This window comes from Elephantulus edwardii, unplaced genomic scaffold (assembly GCF_000299155.1).
Source record: "Elephantulus edwardii isolate Elephantulus edwardi_28Jun2011 unplaced genomic scaffold, EleEdw1.0 scaffold00050, whole genome shotgun sequence".
Classification (NCBI taxonomy): domain Eukaryota; kingdom Metazoa; phylum Chordata; class Mammalia; order Macroscelidea; family Macroscelididae; genus Elephantulus; species Elephantulus edwardii.
The window spans coordinates 7,958,647-7,965,277 of NW_006399800.1; positions in this window are offsets into that span (position 1 = coordinate 7,958,647).

Here is a 6,631-nt window from a genome sequence, read left to right on the forward strand (position 1 = left end):
CCCTCATCTCACCAATGTCAATATTAATGCATTCTATTTCTTCCTTAACAATATGTAGTTTTCCTACATTCATGGTTCTCACATTCCATGTCCCAATCACTAGTGTCTGCTTACAACTGTTCCTCTTCCTTTGGATTTCCATACCTGAAAGCTCAGCCTCAGTTGTTCTGTTAGTCTACATGCGTTCTGTTGTATGGAGGGTTTTCAGAGGCCTGCTATTTCGGAAGTGGATGGTCAATCCTTCTTCCTAGTCTGTCTTTATCTGAATGCTCAGATTTTGAGAAGTATCTGACAGACATGCATTTTACAGTAAAAAGTGAAAGATACATCCCTAACTGTGGAATAAACCATTAGTTTCAGTGCTGTCCCTGCCCTTGACACAAGTGTCTTGACCCACTAATTCCCTTCTCTGCCATCCACCAGGATACCCATCCACTCCTACCCACTCCCTTCAACACCTATCCCCCATTTTCCAGCCCCTGATCTGATAGCTTATATCTGAAGCTTTCTGGCCTTCTGTGATTGCAAAAACACCAGCTTCTGACAAGCTCTTATCTGTGCAAGGAGCTGGAGTCAGAAAATCAAAAGGGCCAAACTCACTCAGCATTTCTTAAGCTCAAGGAACTGAAGAACAAATTCAAACCTTGAGTTGCTATAATCAAGGATGCATTAGGGAGAATATTAAATAACCCAGAAAGTATTAAAAAAAAGATGGAAAGAATATATTGAGTCACCGAATCGAAAGGAATCGGCAGATACAGAAGAATTTCATGAAACAATATATGAGCAAGAGCCTATGGTGATGAAGGAAGAAGTTCAAGCTGCTTTGAAGGAAACAGCAAAAAATAAGTCCCCAGGAACAGATGGTATACCAATTGACATATTTAAACTAACAGATGCTGCCCTGGATGTGCTCACCAAGTTGTACCAAGAAATCTGGAGATCAACCACTTGGCCAACTGACTGGAAGAGATCTATATTTGTTCCCATTCCAATGAAGGGTGACCCAACAGAGTGTGGGAAACTGTAGAACAATATCACTGATTTCACATGTAGTAAGATTTTGCTGAAGATTATCCAAAAACAACTGGAAAAGCACATCAGCAGAGAACTGCCAGAAGTGCAAGGTGGGTTTAGAGGGAGTTGTGGTACTAAGGATATTGTAGCTGATGTTAGATGGATCTTGGCTGAAAGCAGGGAATACCAGAGGAATGCCTATCTGTGTTTCAGTGATTAAGCAAAGGCATTTGATTGTGTGGATCATAATAAACTGTGGCTGACTCTGAGAGGAATAGGAATTCCAGAACATTTAATCGTGCTAATGCAAAACCTATACTTGGACCAAGAGGCAATCATCAGAACAGAGCAAGGAAACACTGCATGGTTCAAAATTGGGAAGGGTACATGCCAGGGATTTTTCCTATCTCCATGCCTTTTTAACCTATATGCAGAACAGATCATCCAGGAGGCTGGGCTCTATGAGGAGAAGCGTGTCATCAGGATTGGTTGAAGATCTATCAACAATCTGCGTCATGCAGATGACACAACCCTGCTTGCTGAAACTGAGGAGGACCTGAAGCGCTTGCTGCAGAGGGTCAAGGACTGCAGCCTCCAATATGGATTGAGGCTCAATGTCAAGAAGACAAAGATTCTCACCACTGGACCATTGGTAGCATCAGGATGGATGGTGAAGAGATTGAGATTTTTCACAGCTTCAGTTTGCTCGGCTCCACAGACAACACTCTTGGCACCAGCAGCCAGGAAATAAAAAAACATATCGCAATGGGAAAGTCTGCAGTTAGGGACCTCTCCAAAGTACTCAAGAGCAATATGGAGACTAGAGATACAGGCCAGGGTCTTTGCAATCAGTTGTTATGTGTCAGAGAGCTGGACAATGACTAAGGAGCATAGAAGGAGAATTGATGCCCTTGAGTTGTGGTGCTGGAGGAGAGTACTGAATGTACCATGGACTTCCAAGAAAACAAACAGGTTCAACCTAGAGAGGATTAAACCAGATTGCTCCTTGGAGGCAAGGATTCTGAAGCTTCATCTGACATACTTTGGACATGTTCCAAGGAGGGCCCAGTCTTTGGAGAGAGACATCATGCTTGGGAGGGTGGAGGGATGGCGCAGGAGGGGAAGACCCTTTATTAGTTGGATTCAGTGACTGGGGTAATCAGGGTGGGTGTGTCAGAGACAGTACGATTGGCACAGGACAGAGCAGCGTCTAGGGCTGTTGTACATAGGGTCGCTATGAGTCGCAAGCGATTCAATGGCACATAACAACAACAACATTACAGTTTTTATTATTTTACTATTATTGTATTATAGGGATTTATTTTGGGAAACGACTATAGTTATAGAAAGGCTTCAGCCCTGTTGCTCATATATAAATATAAATGGAGGGTCCATCCATGTTGGGTCTGAGGATCTAGTGTGATTTCTGGAGGAACATTTTTCTAAATTGTGCAGCACTCTTCTGTCAATTTTTCTGCACTGAGGTTATCTGGGTTTGCTGTGATGCTGAACCTTGTGCCATTAAGGAACAAATGCCATAGTGGCTACCCAAGGTGGACAGTGTTTGGTGGAGCTCCCAGTCTAAGACAGGTTGGAAGCAGGAGTGGTATCCACTTCCTAAACTATATACCTCTGGAAACTGTGGAAATGATGACATTTATAGAAAGGCTTCAGGCCTTTTGTTCATAGGGTTGCTATGAGTGGTGCGTGACTAGATGGCATACAACTATAACAACAATAACATCTAAAAAGCCATTTGGTCACCAGTATAGAGCTGGAATCCAGGTTCGGAAGTAGTCCAGAGCAGGTGGATTCTATAGAGGTTTGTTTTCTGGTTCTGGTGAGGATCAAGGTGGAATGATTACTCGCCATTGGATGTGAGTTGATTGTATTCAGCCTCCTACTGAAAAAGACATTTGGGCCCTCAGCAGCTCTCAGGTCTGTTTGTAACTGTGTTTGGTCAAGCATTCTTTTAAGTGGTATAGGACTGGTCTGTCTATTTGCTGTACAAAGGTAACTCGTGGTTTCTGTGATGCTGAACATTGTGACACTGATGTGCCAACTGTGATAATGGTTACCCATGGTGGACAGTGTTTGATGGAGCTCCCCAATTAAAAGCCTGGAAGCAGGACTGGCATCCACTTCCAAAACAGCTTGCCTCCCGAAACCCTATGAATTTGGAGATACAATGAAAGTTATACAAATGTTCAGGTCTTTAGTTTATAGTTACATGAGTTGCCTATGACTTGATGGCAATTAACATTAATTAACATTATAGTTTTTGCTAGGTGTCAAGTAAGCCCAAGTGATATAATGTGCTCCATGTTTCTCACCAAAAGATTGGTAATCAGAACCCCCTACCTGCTCTGTGAGAGGGGAAAAAAAAAAAACAACAACAAAAACGGACGGTCCTCTTTCATAAAGATGTACAGCCCCAGAAACTTGAAGGAGTGTCTCTGTAAGTTAGAACAGTCTCAGGACAGTGAGTTTTGTTGCTTTGTTTTGCTTTTCACAATTTGTCAGTGGGAGTAGTGGGTCCGTGGTAGAATTAAATTCCCAACCAAATACCCTTCATGCATAAACACCATCTGCATGCCAGTGGGTTTATATGCTATTACTAGAAAGAAGGCCACCTACTTCTGAAAATCAGCCACTGAATATCCTACAGTAGTAGTCTAATCTACAACCAATCATAAAAATGCACAATGCTGGTCAGTGTTTAGTTCCGTTGGGGCCGCATTTGATTACCTGAGCCAGGGGCCAACTCCAAGGCAGCCAAGATCAACAAGCAAGAACAACACTGTAGGTGTGAAGAACTTTGCCAAGGACTTTACAGATATTTCTTCATTAAATTCTTATAACATTAAACTCTTAACAATTATCAGCCCTTGATATTATTATCTCTATTTTACAAATAACAAAACTGAGGCTCTGAAAGATCACTGATATCACATATTAACAGACCACATGCAACCCTGGTCACAGATCCTGATACCTTTTCAGCATGTCTAAGCGCTTTAAGATCTAATTACAGCCAGCATCTTGATATTAAGATATTCCTTCGGGAAGACACAGACTCCACGCCAGCCACCCAATCTTTCTAAAAATGATGCTGAGGAAAGAACTGAGTTGCTAAGCTGGAGGCTGGCAGTTTGAAACTTCCCAGTGGCACTAGAGAAGAAAAATCTGGTGATCTACTTCTATAAAATCACAGCCAGAGAGCCCCATGGAGCAGTTCTACTTTGTATCACATACAGTCAACAGGAGTCAGGATGAACTTGACAGCACCGGTTTTGGGGAGTGCTGGTGGCTTGGTAGCAAGGAGTTTGGCTGCCAACCTGATGGCAGGTTGTTAGAATGAACCACATATGACAAAGATAGACAATTTCCATCTTTGTGAGTCACTGACTCTGAAAACCCACCAGAGGGTCGGCTCTGAGTCAGTTCCAACTCCACAGTACGTAACAATAGGAAGGGAAAGGAGGTACAGAGAGTACTTTAGACAATCTCAAATTTATCTCTTTCCATTCTTCTGTGCATACATCTCAAAAGGTGATGGGAAAAGGCTCGCATCTCAGGAATAGTTCCATCTGACCTCAAGATGAATTTTTTAAGCCAGCATGAAAGAAAGTAGTTGTATGTAGATAAAACTAAGCGATAAAATACTGTATCATTTTCCCCCAGCACTGGAACAGATGACTATTTCATTGCTTGAGCATCAGACAAAGCTTGCACACCGGAGCAAGGACTAATGAAAAGATCTACCATTCTGACCTCAGAGTCACATAAACTGCTTACTCTGCAGGCCCTCAGGAGACAGCAGCATATCCCAGCTTCCCTCTTTACACCCATGCTGAGGTGATAACAAACAAAATTACTCCACTTTGAGATTATGCTTCTCATTAGGTTGCCCCCCAGCAGGCTTGGCTGAATTTTTATAAGCTGACTGCATTTTTCAAAATATATATAACATTTTTCTTTTCTACTGTTTTACTTAACAAAGTTCGTATACTGTTTTTCACATCAGATCTTTCCCATTTCCTTTACCCACCCCTCCCTCTACCCATCAAATTGTGTGCCCCTATATTTAACCCCCTCCCCCGCATCCTCACCTCTGTGCTCCCCTTCCCCCCTTGATCCTCATACATATTCTACAATAATGATCGTATACAGTATTTGTCCTTATGGGACTGAGTTAGTTCATTTGGCATAATGTTCTCTAGTCCCTCCCAAGTTAGGTGGTAATTTACAAAACCATTGCTCCTGCCCTGCTGATTGTATCTTAAGAAGCTCTGGTGTTACAGTCTACAGGGAGCTGCACTGCTAACCCAAAGGCCGTGCTTCTCTGGCGGTTCCAATCCACCAGTGGCTCGGAGAAAGACAGACCAGCAATCTCCTCCCATTTACTTTTCAGACTCTGAAAACCCACTGGAAGATCAGCTTTGAGTCAGTTCTGACTTGACAACAATGAGTTGATTGACTCAAAGTCAGGCAGTTCAAATCATCATGTATGTACTCCTAAGGAGAAAGATAGGACATTTCCTCCCATGTGATTTACTGCCTCTGAAAACCAGCTGGAGGATCAGCTATGAGTCAATTTTGAGTCAATGACACATAACAACTCCTTAGAAAAATAAAGCATTATCATCAAGTCAATTCTATATAGTAGAAATACTATGTTTGTCAGAAGAGAGCTGTACTCCCTAAGGTCTACAAGACTACCAGACTTTTCTTGCAAAGTATCTCTGGGTGGGTTCAAGCCACCAGCATTTGAGCTAGCAGTTAAGTCCCGGGGCACTAGCAAATTATCAAAACAAGAAAAACATTCCCTTTCAACTCTAGGTCCAAAGTTAGTTACGATTTCATACAGCAGCAGCCAAAGCCATTTACTCAGACATTATCTGTAAGACATCCTTCAAAAATATTCAGAAATAAACCCCACATTCTGAACATTAACTGGGGAATGTAGCAGGGACTTAAAAGATTTTCATTAAAAATAATGAATAACGAAACCCAAGTTGTGTCAATTTCATTCTGTCTCTAGCTTTAGTTCCTATCCAGGTCACTGAGACAACTGTTAGGTTAAGTCAAATCCCACCAGGAACAGGTTTGCTAAAGAAAAATGATTCTTGTGCAGGCTATCAATTAAGTCATTCCTTCACTGGTCCCTCCCAGCTGATTCCACCGTTTTCAAAATCACATAACAACTTCTGAAAAATCTCCACCGCCATTTGACTATAAGAATTAATGATAATTTTAAAAACCTAAATCCTTAAAAATGATGCTAGATAAACAATGTCAATTCAAAACTGCATTATTTACAAGGTATAAAGATTCTGTGGGCTCTGTCCTGTAAGATGCTTGTGAATTGGACATTAACAATGACAGGGATATTTTTAGGGTGTATTTTCCTACACACAACAATCACTCTTTTTTACTGTGTCTCAATAGAAAGTAGAAACAAATATTTTACAATTAAAGGAATCTGAAAAGTGCACTCAGCAGAGCCTTCGAGAACCTGGGATGGCACACAATGCGATCACATAACTGTTTTCCTAAACGTGGTGTGAAAGCTGCAATTCAACGTTCATTCTCAAATCACATCCCTGAAGGA